Source organism: Pelodiscus sinensis, chromosome 3, assembly GCF_049634645.1.
Source record: "Pelodiscus sinensis isolate JC-2024 chromosome 3, ASM4963464v1, whole genome shotgun sequence".
Taxonomy (NCBI): Eukaryota; Metazoa; Chordata; order Testudines; family Trionychidae; genus Pelodiscus; species Pelodiscus sinensis.
Window position 1 is genome coordinate 116,410,085 of NC_134713.1, and position 14,960 is coordinate 116,425,044.

Consider the following 14,960-nt stretch of genomic DNA (forward strand, 5'->3'; position numbering starts at 1 on the left):
ATGGGGATATTTTTTATAATGAAAATCTAGCTAAATATGATAACTACAGAAAAGAAATGAATTCACAATGCAACAGCAGTTTCAAAAAGTTAATTCATGTAATGCATCAGTTCTGCTGTGCAAAGAGTATGTGTGTTCCTTTCCCATCGTTAGAGCTCAGCAAATCCACGGCTATCTGCTTTATATCCACACGTATATGAATCCGCTGATGTCAGTGTGGGTATCCACAGCTCATTTTTGCAGATGCAGATGTGGCTGCAGATACGCATTTTGTATCCACATAGCGTCTACCCTTCTTAATCTCCGCCATGAAATGTGAACCTTGATTCTTGCTGCCTCCAAAGTGGAGGATGTTCTGGCAGAATATAGTTCTGATTTCTTACATATGTTAATTTTGCAACCTCTGTTTTCTGTTTTTGTTGGAAAATGCTTGAACAGAGCCTTTAGAAGTGCTGGTGTGGCTTTACAGTTAAATGAACCAGTTTTTAAATTTCATCTAAACCTGCTAAGATTCTCACTTGTAATCAACATTGCATTTTATGTTAGGATTTTATTATCTGATTTCAAGCAAACATAATTCAGGTATCTAATGTCCGCTCATTGGTACAGCTTGTAAAGGAATGGTGAAAACCTTCATCTGTCAGCTAAGTTTCAATAAGCTTCCATATTACTGCGTGTTTACTTGAATTGAACCTTTCAGGGTTTGCCAGTCACTAATTCTAGACCCACTCCCTGCTTTAGCTAAATCTGACCCTACTTACAGTTTACTCTTTAGAAGTCTGATCCAGTACCTATTAAAGTCAATGGAGAGACCCTTAATGACTTTAGTGGGCACTAGATTGTTCCCCATATGGGCAAATCTCCCACTGAAGTCCATTGTAGTTTTGGTTAAGGAATGAATAGGACCTCTTATCATTATGTATTAGCTGCTTCTTATTCAAGCAATTCCATACAAAGCAGTATTTCTTTGCCTCATTATATTTTCCCTCACACATTTTCTGGCCTCAGGCTCATCATGTGTTCAGAAAGAGTACTTATTTTACATTAAAAAAAATTGGAGCAGAAGAACCTGAAGGAACAAGAGAGATAAGGTGGGTGAGGATGGTAATATTTTATAGTCCCAATAAAAGATATTACCTCACCCTCCTTGTCTCTCTGATATCCTGGGACCAACACAGCTACAGAAACGTATCATGAAAGAAAAAGCACATGTACAATATGCTGTAGTATGGGTAAGAGACTGAAGTGTGTCTCTTGCTGAAAGTCAGAGTCAAGAAAAGGCAATACACAGTGCTGGCAACAGACTTCGCTGGGCTCTGGGCATTGTGGAGGGGAGAGGGTTTGGCTCTGGGTCCTCCTGGAAGAGGCAAGGACTTGGGTGTGACCCCCAGCTGCCCTCTTCCCACCCCCACATTGGTGATTCTGGCAATACTCCTGTCACATGACTGGGCCAACATGCATGGACTCCTCTTCCAAACTTAAAAATACTTTGAACTTTTCTTCTTTCTTTTCCAAGGTCTTCTGGGTATGGTAGGACAAATGTTGCTGATTGTGCTAGTGAGAGTCTGATTAATATGGCCAAAAAGTGAAAAAAGTTGAGTTTGATCTCTGACCTTCACTTTTCTCATCCTGCCAGGTGACATGGTTTCTTTAAAGTGTTTTTTTTTCATTAATACAGATTTGTTTTGCTTATCATAAAATCTGCTAAATAACAAAACAAATAATAATTTTTAAAATAGTAACCTTGTCTGGAACTGTAGAGGCAAATTTAATGTGCAGTTATTGTTCAGAAAAGGAACTGTGCAAAATGTCACTTCCTCACTCAGCTGGTTTGATCTCTGTGCATTTAAAGTCACATCAGATTGTTCCTCTGACACCTTTCTGGCCCTCTTTTTTACTATTGTTTAAATATGGAATGGGATTCTTTTCCTGTGTTAATTCACTCCTCTTTGCTAAATTTTTATTGCTGGTGATGACACATATGCCAGAAGGAGCAAAACTTTAATTTTTTTAAAAATGTCTTTTTGATCATGGGGATATTTTATTAAAAATAATAGTAATAATTAATTAAACCCATTGTTAGTGAGGTAATTTAGTATATAGATTCTAGAAATGGTATCCCTGTATAATATATGTGTTCAAAAACAGACCCACAAGTACTTGGAATAGGGTCTATTTTGTTAAAAAAAACCCTACACATCACTTGCCTTTCAGGTCCCAAGTGGAATCTGTGGTGTTGAGAGCTTGAAATACCTCCTGGCTCCCATCATCTCTGTCTGTTCTATTATAAAAGGAGACAATTGAACCTAGAATTATTGAAGCAATAAAGACACTCAACAGGATTTCTTTAAAGGCATGTTTCAGAGGATCGCCACACTTCAGTCTTTGGGTTTCTGAACACTGATCAATACTAGTTTTTAATATTCCTATGGCTGGAGAGAGATTTCAAAAATGGCAATTTGGTGCCTAATTCCTACTAATAGTCAAATGGGAGTTAGGTGCTTCTTTGACTATCAGTGGGAGTTAGGCACTTAACTGCTGTTTGCACCTTTGAAAATTTACCCCAAAGACTTAGTGCTCAGGCACTGCTGCTGATTTTACCCTTTCCTGGCAAATACTCTCAGCAGTGCCAGAGTAAGGCAAGCTGATGCCCTCCTTAGTACAACACAGGACTTATTGTGAACTGCCACTGTAGTGTGGCCATGCCACACATGAAGGCTGCGTCTAGACTAGCAAGTTTATCCGCAAAAGCAGTTGTTTTTGCGGAAAAACTTGCCAACAGTCTACACTGGCTGTTTGAATTTGCGCAAGAACACTGACAATCTAATGTAAGATTGTCAGTGTTCTTGCGCAAATACTATGCTGCTCCCGTTCGGGAAAAAGCCCTCTTGTGCAAATGTATCTGCGCAAGAGGGCCAGTGTAGACAGCTGAAAACTGTTTTGCACAAAAAAGCCCCGATGGCGAAAATGGCGATCGGGGCTTTCTTGCGCAAAACCATGTCTAGATTGACACGGATGCTTTTCCACAAAAAGTGCTTTTGTGCAAAAGCGTCCGTGCCAATCTAGATGCTCTTTTCCACAAATGCTTTTAATGGAAAAACTTCAGACTCTTTGCAGACACAAAAAGGCATCAGTTACACTCAAGGGCACATTTTCAACTTTCTCTTCACTACCATTAGAACTCTTCATTTACTATTTTAATGAAGACCGGGAGCCTGGCGATCACATGACAACAGCAGCTGGGGACTTAAATATGGGGTTTATAGTGCCCAACAATCAGGAAGTTCTTGGCATACATACTAATCATTCTCAGAGAGCCCATTTCTATCAGATCCCTTCCTTGAAACACTTCCATTTGTCTATGACCCAGAAGCGATATTACCTCCTGTGTCTCCTATGCAACTGATTGAAGAGCATCTGTTGCATCAACAGCTGTTATATCTGTCTCCAAATAACTGTCATTATTTTCCAGTGTATGTTACAAGAAGCAGATGCTTCTTTCATTTTCTGGATTTCAGAGCCCTGGTAAGCTAACAAAACAAAACAAAAAGAAGAAACATACTGATCAAAGATTTGTACAGCTCTGACAGTGTTAGGAGACACACCCATGTACCCCAGAGGCAATGGAAAGCTCTGCTGTCTTCCAGTAGATATTCAAACATTGCCCAGATGATTAGCAGATCTGCACACCTAGGTTGTTTGTTTCTACTGGTGTGCATATTCGCACGTGGCTCGGTGCACACAAAAAATTATTTTGCACATGGATGGAAAAAATCCACATGTGGTTGAAAAAGATTAGAGGGAACATTGCCCATAGATGCTTAAGCCTTTCCTAATTTCTTATAGATCTCTTGTTAACTAAGTTCTCCTTAACCACAGATGTTAGATAATAGAACATTTAAGTTCAGGCCTATCACTGCTGCTCTGGACAGACATCTTCCAGAACCTTACAACCTCAGCTTAGAAAAGAAGAGACTAAAGGGGGGACATGATTGATCTGGAAAAAGTGAATAAGGAAAAGTTATTTACTTATTCCCACAATATAAGAACTAGGGGGTCACCAAATGAAATTTATACGCAGCAGATTTAAAACAATCAAAAGGAAGTTTTTCTTCACGGCACACACAGTTAACCTGTGGAACTCCTTGCCAGAGGATGTTGTGAAGCCTACGACTTTAACAAGGTTAAAAAAAAAGCTAGATAGATTCATGGAGGTTAGGACCCTGAATGGCTATTAACCAGGATGGGTAGGAATAATGTCCCTAGCCTCTGTTTGTCTGGAAATGGATGACATGGGAGAGATCACGTGAGGATTACCTGTTGTGTTCCGTCCGCCTGGGGCATCTGGCTGTGGCCACTATCAGTAGACAGGATACTGGGCTAGATGGATCTTTGGTCTGACTCAGCATGGCCATTCTCATGTCCTTATGATCTCAGTTTGGTCTACTACAAGATCAAAACCTCAACATGCTACTGGCAGACACCTTGATCTCCCCCCTCTCTTTTTCTATCGCTAGTGGTCTTAGTTACCTGTAATAATACTTAGCAGTTCATGGTGCTTTTAATCACTAAAGCATACCAGAGATGTCAGTTATTTAAGCCTGTCAACAGGTCTTGAGAAAATAGGGCTGCTTCACAAATTGCAAAATAAAAAAAGAGCAGATACATTACTTATTCAGGCCCAGAGAGGTCCTGTTGGCACTTAGGCTATGTCTACAATATGACTATGGACCTCAGAGTGGCACAGCTGTACTATTTGCTACAGCTGTGCCTGCTGTAAGGTTTCCCATGGAGCTGCTCTTTTCTGACAGGAGCAAGCTCTCCTGGTGGTGCAATTAAACCACTCCCAATGGGGGTATTAGCTATGTCAGCAGGAGAGCCTCTCCTGGTGACTTAGCGCTGTCCAGTGCTTTTCTTGGTGAAATTTATGTCACTCTGGGCAGTGAAACTTGGCCCCACCTATGATAAGTGGACATCTGGCTAACTGAAATGCCAGAACATGGATGTTGCTGGACCAGAGAGTGCCGGACTAGAGAGATTCAATCTGTACTTCTACCCCTTCACTGGTTTGTATGATAGTATTTTAATTCTCAAAGTGGGGGAATCTGGTCTCACAGCTGCCATCACTAAGGTTCTGTGGATCTCTTGGATCAAATTAAAGCTCTCCTGGAGCAGCCGGATAATGCATTGGACGTTTCTTTCAAAGAACGTTTCTTTCTGTTAATTGGCTGCCTGGCAGGACTGCAATAACAAACTGATAGCAACAATTCAGTGCCTTTCTGCCAACAGAAAGAAAAATGTATTTTCTCCCAGGGAGGTACTTCTGGACACAACTGAAATCACAGAATATTTAAAAGCGCCTTTGGGGACTTCTGGTGAAAGATTTTCGTTTGCAGGCAGTACCTGCAGTAGCTGTGAACTGTCGTTTTTATTTCTTTCTCGCTGGGAAAGAACCCCAGACTTCAAGCTTTCTCTGTGGCTATGGCTTCAGGTACAGTGGCATGTAGAGTACATACACTACATGCTTCCCAGTACTGGTGTAAATAGCATTATAGCTGATAAGCATAGGCGTGTGCAGCACATTTCATTAGGGTGTGCACCCAGGGAATTTTATTTTTTTTTAAAGGTGAACATTTATTGAATGAATACTCAATCATAAAGGACATAAAGGAGTGAACACAGGCTTTCTATACATTTCTACATTCGGCACTTAGTGCATAATACAACAATCTATACCTTAAAACTAAAAGAGCATATCATACAATTAAATTAAAACGCAAAGCCACTTTTTTTTAGACATTAGGGTGTGCCTGGACACCCCCGGCACACCCCCTGCGCATGCCTATTCTGATAAGGCACAGCTTAGGTGAGTAAAGACCCTCCAGACCCTCAGGGTATGTGCCTCGTCTATGTCCCCAAGCAATGCCTCCTCTGTCTACACTGCAGCTTTTAATGGTGTCATGCCCCTCTCCCCATTGCTAAAGTCTCTCACTGTCTCATGTAGCTGCACGCTGCATTGAGGACACAGCCTGCTTTTCGCTGTGGTATGTACCTTACCCCCTGCTGCCAGCATAGATGAGGCCTAAATCACAGCACTGTCCAGTAGTGCCCTTGTAATATTTGTAGGGAAAGTAAAACCGATCTGGATGGGCAAAACAGGTTTGTTTAAAAATAACTTGCTCCTGTGGGGCTGTCATGATGACACAGCCATCTCAGTTCAAAATGATGCTAATTGCCTACCACCCAGTTACCAAAGGGACAGACTCTGTGATTTCAGATAGGGCACCTGCTGGAAATGGCTACAAGATGGAAAATGCAATCATTTTCCTCAGGGAGTGTTTTTTATCCTTTTTAAAAGAGTTCTTTGTGAAGAAGTATTTGATAGAATATCCCTGGTGTAAGATAAATTATTTCCCTGAGTTCAGGACTAATTATCCTCCGGGATACAACAGACAGAACAGCTAGATGAGCCAGAAATAAAATAGTGTCTTGTGGCTACAGTGGAAACTAGGCAGCTACGCTTCCTCAATACATGATTAGATGGCTATCATGATTGTTATTATAGTAGAGAAAATGACCAGCTTTCTCTTATGCTCTCAGTAATACACATGTATTTTGTATTTGTAGCTGAACTCTGTTTTCTCTTGAGTGCATGTTTGTATGTATTTTGGATATAGAATCAATTGATTCTGATAGGAATTTGTGTTCTATACTAGATATTTGCAAGTGGGAGTCCTTGCTTTTTATTCTTCTACATAGTGCAGTGAAAACTGCTGTGTGTGTTGCTGTCTATGAATGTGTAATCCACAAACATGGAAAGGCATCTGAATTTGGCATAGACAGACACATTGATATGGAGGAAAAGAATAAGCTTTCAGTTCTTTGCCCATTTCTAGGACTAACCCCACATGGAACCTTTGTAAGGTTTCTGAAATGTTTGGTTGAATTTTCCCTTCACTTTTTTTCCCATTTATATTCTCTATCTGAATTTCAGATGTGAGGCTGTGACTGGAACTAGAAGGGACAACGTATGTTGAAATACTGTTCTTGTGGTATTCATTGTTGGAACAGAAAATGGGACAGATCTTGAGCATTCTAGACAAAGGGCTAAATCTTGAAGTCCTATGGAAATCAGTTGGAATTTGCTTGAGTAAGGATTGCAGGATTTTGCCAAATTGTGTAGAGTGAAGAGTTCAATTGCTACTTACGCATTGGGTGAGCTCTGTGACACAGCCTGACTTAGATTATTCTTTGTGGGACTCTTGCTCCAGAAACAACCATGCGAGCCATTCTACAAATGCCATGAGGGAAAGCTAACATAAGGAGAAGAGACCTAAAAATGATGATACTTGGGCTCACGTTGGGAACACCACGGAAGAATGCTAAAAGTCAGGTCAAGGGTCCCGAAACAGAAAGGGAGTCAGTGTGATGTGTTCTGCTTACCACACCTAGCACTCAACAGCTGTGTACCAGAGCATCCATAAGAACTTGCAGCCTTCCCCAGACAGTGTTGCAGTGTGCGATCTGGAGGAGATAAAAACGCACGTATCACTGTGGCTAAGTCATCATCTGAGAGGAATGGGCATAATCTCTTGGCTTACTGAAGGCATTTCTTGCTGACGCTGCTATTTATATATCTAGGAGAGGCCAAGTGGAATAGCCACAGAATCTCCATGTAACTAACCTTGACAGGTGGAGGGCAGATGCCCTTAATAGAAAGTAGTGAGGTTTCTGCTTTCCTACTGCTTCACCGTGCAGCTTTGAACTTCCCTGATCTCTAATGAACCCTGAATTAACTCAGTCTTACTCTGTCTAGTGGCACTAGTTATACAAGGAATACAATGCTGTGCCATTAAAACAGCAGCCTTCTCTGAGACAGCAGCCCCGTTCGCAGAGTAGAGGTAATAAATCAGTGGCAGGTATTCCTGAAAACTGTTTGCAATTTTTGAATACTGAAGTTGCCAAAGGAAGAATTTTTTAAAAAGAGACTAATCCAAACTCGAGTAAATATAATCTTAGTGCTTTAACTAACCGTTGAGTGCTCAGAAACCTAAGTGCAGGGGGTATGCTCTGGGAAGTGTGAAACAGACCTTGTGTAGCTCAGGCAGTAATCCTTCCTGCATGCGTGTTACCTTCTGTTCCTTTAGGCAGTGCAGCTGACAAGCTTTGGAGAGCAGTCTTTCAACAACCTAAGAATTCCTAACTTTCAAATGAGCATTACAAATATGCAGGTGGCATTCATAAATTAGAATGCTCTAAACAGAGCTCTTGTAACTTGTGCATTCATATGTTGCAGTGGCAAAACTCTGAAATTTCTAATTTTTGTCACACTCGGATAAGATTAAAAAACACAGTTAAATTTGCTCCTGCTGGCTGAATTGCAAAAGTAATTTCTCAGACAATTGAAATCGAAAACTTTGGAGATTTCTTGCCCAGTGGGATAGAAAGTAATTTATAAATATCTGTTAACTTTATCCGCCAATCAGGGAAGTGTTTATTGTCATTTTAGAAAAGCCATAATGTGTTCCACCTACATTGCATAAACTGACATGAATATCAGAAACTGCTAAAGGTGAGTTTGTCTCCCTGTTTAGGAAAGCTCTCTGGATAAGTTAAATGAAGCTTTGTATTTACTTTGCCACTTTTACAAGGAAGACTAAAAAAAAATCACAAGCAGCATGTGCTGAGACTTGACAGTTTTAAGGCATTTTGAGCTGCTTTGTGTTAGGGGCTCTTGGCCTCTCTTAGAAGACTTTGGAATAATCTATGTCACTGAGGGGTGTGAACAAGCCACCCTGCTGACTGACATAAGTTACACTGACCTACATACCGGTGTGGACAACGCTATGTCAGCAGGAAAGCGTTTCGCGCTGACATAGTTACTGCCACTCATGGAGGTGGCTTTATTATGCCCATGAGAGCACTCTGTCCCATTCACAAAGGCTATGTCTACACTGAAAAACCATCTTGCGCAATGCCGCTACGCTGATTATTTTCAGGAATAATGGCATTGAGCAAGAGGATTTTTCTTGCGCAAGAAGGGGCAGTGAAGATAACTCCTTCTGGCACAAGAGCCTCTTCCGCAAAAATATCAGCTCATTAGGTATGCAAATGAGGCTCGGTGATATTCCACGCTTAGCCTCATTTGCATATTTCTGGTGCAAGAAGCTGCCAGTATAGACATAGCCATAGAGTGTCTCCACCAGACACACTACAATGGCTTGACTGCATAGGTGCAGCTGCGCCACTGTAGTACTTCTAGTGTAGACTAGCCCTTAGTCTTGTATGCACACATCTGAATTTCCTTCAATGTTTGCTTTTTTTGATACACAAATATTTGCTAGAAACTTAAAATGACCATCTGTTACATTCCTTTCGTGGTTTGAGGACAGGGGAAAAGAGTAGCCCATCCTTTATTACAAGAGAGCGGGGGTTATACAGTTTTCTTGGGTTTAGGATTATTTAGTTCTTCGAGTTACCTGCACTAGAAAGCTTGAAGGGAAGAGATACCTCCGAGTAAGTCAGCTGTATTGATTTCTGTCTCTAAGGAAAGTAGGAAGAAGACAATATTTACAGTATTAAAACACTAGAGTGTTAAACCATTTCATATTGCAGATTTTTCTTCTGGTTTTATTCCTCCTCTTGGCATTGTCTTCGAAGAAGGGAAAGTTTAACGATGTAGCAATGAAGGACAATGAGGGAGTTTTATAAGTACTGTAAACCTTTTCAGACCAAAATAAGGACTCTTAAAGAAGACTTTCACCCATCTTACTCTGTGGTGTGTTTTGTGAAGCAAATGTCACATTATTATAAACTCAAATAACTCTGGGTATGTCTACACTAGCCCCCTAGTTTGAACTCTTTTCTAAACCTGGCCACTCTTGACGACTGCCTTAACAACAGACACAATCAGAGGAGGTAAGGTTAAAAATCATTGTTGTTCTAATTGTTTTATTTCTGTTTATATCAGAACCTTTGGCCTCTATTTTTCTAAGCTTGGTCAGTAAATGGAGTTCTGGGATGGTAAGGTGGGTTTTACAAACTCACGCTAAGGCCCAGGCAGGGGAAAGGCGGGAGCAGGACTAGGCCAGGAAAGCTCGGCCACTCAGGCCCTGCCAGTCATGCTCCTGGGGAAAGGAGTAGTATAAAAAGAGTTCCAGAAGCCCAAGCTGGGGAAGAGGGACACTGTCCTCAAACAGGAGCAGCTGAAGCACTCATTGAAGAGATCCAGTTGAGTCTTTCCCTCTGCTCCTTCTTGGAGACATCATCCCAGAAGTAGGGAAAACAATGTAGGGCAGCTGAGGGTTGCCTGAATAAGTGCTGAGGCTCTGGCACAAAGGGCTATAATCAAACAGCAGCCATGTCACAAACTGGGATGTCAGATGTGATAGCAAATGGCCAAGGGGAAGGCAAACAAGAGGTGGGCCATGTGTAGACCTGCACATGGTCCTATGCCAGGATCTGCTGGTGTGAGAAGGCCTGGGTCTCCCCACTCAAGCCAGATTTTCTTATGACTAGCCCTAGTATGGGCAGGAGTAGGGGGCTCCCAATAAGAAAGCTGACCCCAACTAGGTGCCCCTGAAGCAGTGAAGTGAGAGACTAGAGCAGCAGGGCATGAGCAGACAACCCTGCTACAGAGAGTTTAAGTAAAACGTTATTTGGTTTAGAGTGTTGTGTGTGACTATATTTTTTTTTCTTTCCTATTTGGAGAAAAAAATGATTGCAACTTCTCTTTTGTGGTGAGGGGTAAGTTAAAAATGTCTGAACTTGGAACATTAAGGTTAAGATACGGAAATATCCCTTCCAGTGGGGTTCTAGTCAGAAAAGTGGTTCTATAAAAATGGCACCTTTTTACTCAGCCGAACAGCTCTCTCTGTGTGTATTCAGAATCAGTTTGCTTACTTCAGTGACAGAAATAGGCCTGCAGTAGAGCTGGGTGTATTTTTTTAATCAAATAATAAATTTATTGAAAAGGTCATCTGGGAGGAAGGGAGCAGGGGTGGGGGTGAAAGCAATTAGTTAATGTGGGTGAATGGCTTCTGCCAAAAACCTCTGAAAATAAACATTTCAGAAATATGGATTGAAATGGTTTGCTCGGGGAAAAAATCAAAACAACTTCAGACGTGTAATTTCATAATGAGAGCTTTGAAATATAGAGCGGAATCAAAGCAAACTTTTTTTTTTGGACATGAATGAATGAGGGGAGAGGGGTGTTCATTTCATCGCGTAATTGGAGAGGAAAAGAAGCTTTATTCAAAACAAACTAATTTTTCCCCTGCCCCCAAATCTTTTGGTTTGGCCACAGACCTGAAAAATCAGTGTTTTGCTTAGTTGTAGTCTTGACTGTTTTTACACTTGTTAGCCCTGCTGAGACAACCTACCTCACAAACAGGAGCTAGATTCTATTCTGCTTTATGGAGTGAGGGCCTGATCCAAAGCCATAGAAATTAATGGGAGCCAATTGACTTTGATAGGCTTTTGACAAGGCCGTATAATAGTTGTTTACTGTTGTCCAATCAGTTACATATGTGCAAGACCACTGAAAATAATAGAGTTATAGGTAAAGACAAAGGCCTAATTTAGCCTACAGAATCTTTCCATCTCACACACAGTTGGCAATAGGAAAGATAATTTGAGCCTAGATTAAGTTTGTGGCACCAGTAGTTTAAAAAAAAAAAGTTGTAAATTGACCACATTTGATATGGAAACTGCCTGAAAAACAACAAACATGGAATCATGCAGCATTATTTTAGAGGCCCCTTTCAGAGTGGAATTGCACCTTTAATATGAGTAAGCACTTTGCTAAACTTGGGGGAAATATTGAATGAGAGCTAACACAGTTAAAGCTTTCAAAATGCATCTACTAAAAAGCTGATTAGGCTGATGAGTGAATGACAATAACAAATAATTACTTGGGACAGTATTAGCATAAATTCTACTTAATGGGGATTGATTTAGTGAGTGCCATTCAGTAAAGTGGTGACTTACTGAATGTTAAATAAAATCTGCTTCCTGCTATACAAATTGTCAAATAAAGATAAAGGGGCATATTTTACTATATAGCCAGGAGGTCTAGATGAATGGAAGACTGGGTTCTGCAAGTCATAGACAAAGAACAGTGTAAAGACAAATGTAAAGGCAAATAGTTCCAGATCTTGGAATCTACAAGCCAGGCAAATTTCCTTTATTAAAAAAAACAAATCAGACAAATCACTTTATTTTATATCATCTTATAAATGGGATACTTCACAACAGAAGCATCCTATTCATAAGATGAAAATATTTTAAAAAGATCACTATAATTAAACAACACTTTAAGATGGAGATATCAAATGCCTCAAAAATCTGAAACGTAAGGGAAGATTAAAAGTTTAACCTTAACTCTGTTCCTTTGCTCTTATATTTAAATATGGTGTCTCTGGAATTCATTATTGTAAATCTTTACATTAATACAGTATCATGCAAACTATATTTGTAATACGGAATACACTACATAAGCCTTCACTCTTGGGTTGATTCATAAATCTGAATGAAATATACTAAATAAGCAGTGTTTGAAGAAAACCTGTTCACTTGCTCTAACTATAGAAGTTTAAAGCTGAATAACCAAATATATAGTGAGTTATAGAGTAAAAATCAGAAGTCTCGCTAATGTGCAGTGTAGGATCTTCCCAGAATTAGCTAATAAATTTGAAATCATTCATGATTATTTTTGAGTAGTTGATGAGAAGGTGAGATGCTAACAGTTTTGAGAGGGAAGAGGGGTGGAGAAGCAAATCTGATATCCACTAATGGAAATCCCTATCTGTCCTTCGTAAAATAATGAAACAAATATCAAAGGAAAAATATCTGCAGGTACCTAAAGACTATTGGCGTCATAAGAAATAAATGCAGGGGCTTATAAAAAATAAATCATCCCTGACTACCTAGATTGCCTTTTTTAATTACAAAATGTGTGACAGATGGGAAAGATGGCATAGATGTAATATACAGTACAACTCTAAATACTAGGAAAGGATTTGATACAATGCCTCCTGTCTCGAACAATTAATTGTTACTGACTTGGGGATAAGCACTGTCAGATGGATGGAAAGAGTATAAATAAATGGCAATGATTTGCAACCAAGTATTGAATCCTGGGAAAGTGTCCACCTGGGGTGTCGCAGGGATCAGTGTTAAGCTCGATTTTATTTACCTTATTTATTAATGCCTTGGAAGAGAAGGGTAAACAGCACATTTATTAAATCCAGATACTAAATTGGGAGGTGTAGCGGAGGATGGACTGATCACTTGATCATTCACTAGGTGTACTGAGCCTGTATAATTTAGTATACACAGATTAAAAGTAGAAATAAATCCTGCCTGATAGGCAATTCATTTCCTAAATTTATATTTAGAACTATGGTTTATTTCCTTCCGATACTATATATCTATTCTTTGTATGCTAAAGCATCTGCTTTTCCCACCCAGCATCCAGAATCAGAATGTTCAGTAGTTCTCACCATTGCTTGATTAAGAAAAGTGCAAATAACCAATTTACATAAAAAATAGGGCAGACACTAATGGGGCTGAGGAAATGATACAGAATGATCAAGAAAGTCTAGAAAGATGGGGGCCAATCATGTGTTGGTGAGCTCCTGTGGCTTTATTCTTATTTGTGCAAAAGTGATACATTTAAGTGACTTTAAGAAACTGTCCTCCAGTTTCCTTAGGGATGACTTGGGAGGGCAAAATCACAGATAACTCTCTTGCATCCCCCCAAAAACAAACACACACACACACACACACACACACACACACACATATTCTTTCTCTCTCTCCAGATAATTTCCAGAAAATCTAATCCCACCTGGAGTTCTACTGACTTTCTGTAGAACCCATTGGCGTGTGCACACGGTGTGCCGGGTGTGCCTGGGCACACCCTAATGTGGGGCAGACTGGCTGGCTGGAGGCTGCTGGAAGAAGAGAGGTGTGACCGGGCAAGCCCGTTGCCCCGCCCCCACAAGAAGACGCCGGCGGCCACGGCATTAGAAGCTGCACAGCCTGGCGCACCTCAGCGCTGCTGTGCATGCTCTGGTGGCCCCGGGCACTTCAAAAGCTGGGGCTACATGAAGCTGGTGGAGGATGTGGGAGAACTTTGGGTGAGTGTGGCCCCTCACCACCACCCGTGTACCCTCTGCGGTTGGCCACCCCCTCCTGTGCACACCCCCGCAACTCCCCCTCCCCACCCGTGGGGTGCCCCCCACCTTTGTACCCCTACTGCCAGCCGCCATCTCCGGTGCGGCTCTGGTGACAGCAGAGGAGCTGCTCACAGGGGAAGGGGGGCGTCCGGGCTCCCTGCCTCACCAGCGCCATTCGCCCGCCTGCGCCCCAGCAGCCAATCGTGCACTCCAAGCCCGAAAGCCGCCCCCTCGGTGTTGGGGCCCCAGAGTCTCGCCACTGGCCACGCCGCGCCGTGCCGGAAGGAGTGCCTGGCTCGGCAGGGCTGCAGTGGCCGCTCCTTGCACGCTGGGCTCGGCCCTGAGCTGGGCTGCTGGTGGCCGGGCTCCAGAGCTGCTCACATGGAAAAAATACCAGCCAGGAGGGGGGAGGGGCTGGGCTGGCAGGGCAGGGGAGTTGGGGAGCGGGGCTGGCAGGCAGGGGCAGTGTAGCTAGCCTGGGGAGATGGGGGGAGGGGCAGTGTGGCTGGCTGGAAGATATGGGGGGAAGTTGGGGACAGTGGAGCTGGCAAGGGGAGATTGGGAGGAGGAGAACTGGGTGGCAGGAAGCAGGGGTGGCTGGGAGGGTGTCAGGGGCAGCAGTGCTGGTTGGGAAGGGTCGGGGAAAGTGCGGGCGGGGGGAGCAAATCACCTGGAAGGGAGCGGGACTGACCCCGGCACATGATCCTGGGACACTGTCAGTCCCACACATGGTCCTGGCGAAGCGCAAGTGAGTCCAGCTGTGGCTCCATGACGTGCTCA

General features: G+C 42.1%; 1 long non-coding RNA gene across 1 annotated transcript in view; it reads left to right on the plus strand.

The window, feature by feature from the left end:
- The first annotated feature begins 13,836 nt into the window (after window positions 1-13,836).
- LOC112544034 (uncharacterized) overlaps window positions 13,837-14,960 on the plus strand; it is a 120,314-nt gene continuing 119,190 nt past the window's right edge. The window contains exon 1 of the long non-coding RNA XR_012902758.1: window positions 13,837-14,141. This is a non-coding gene — a long non-coding RNA (uncharacterized LOC112544034). The remainder of the gene's footprint in view (window positions 14,142-14,960) is intronic.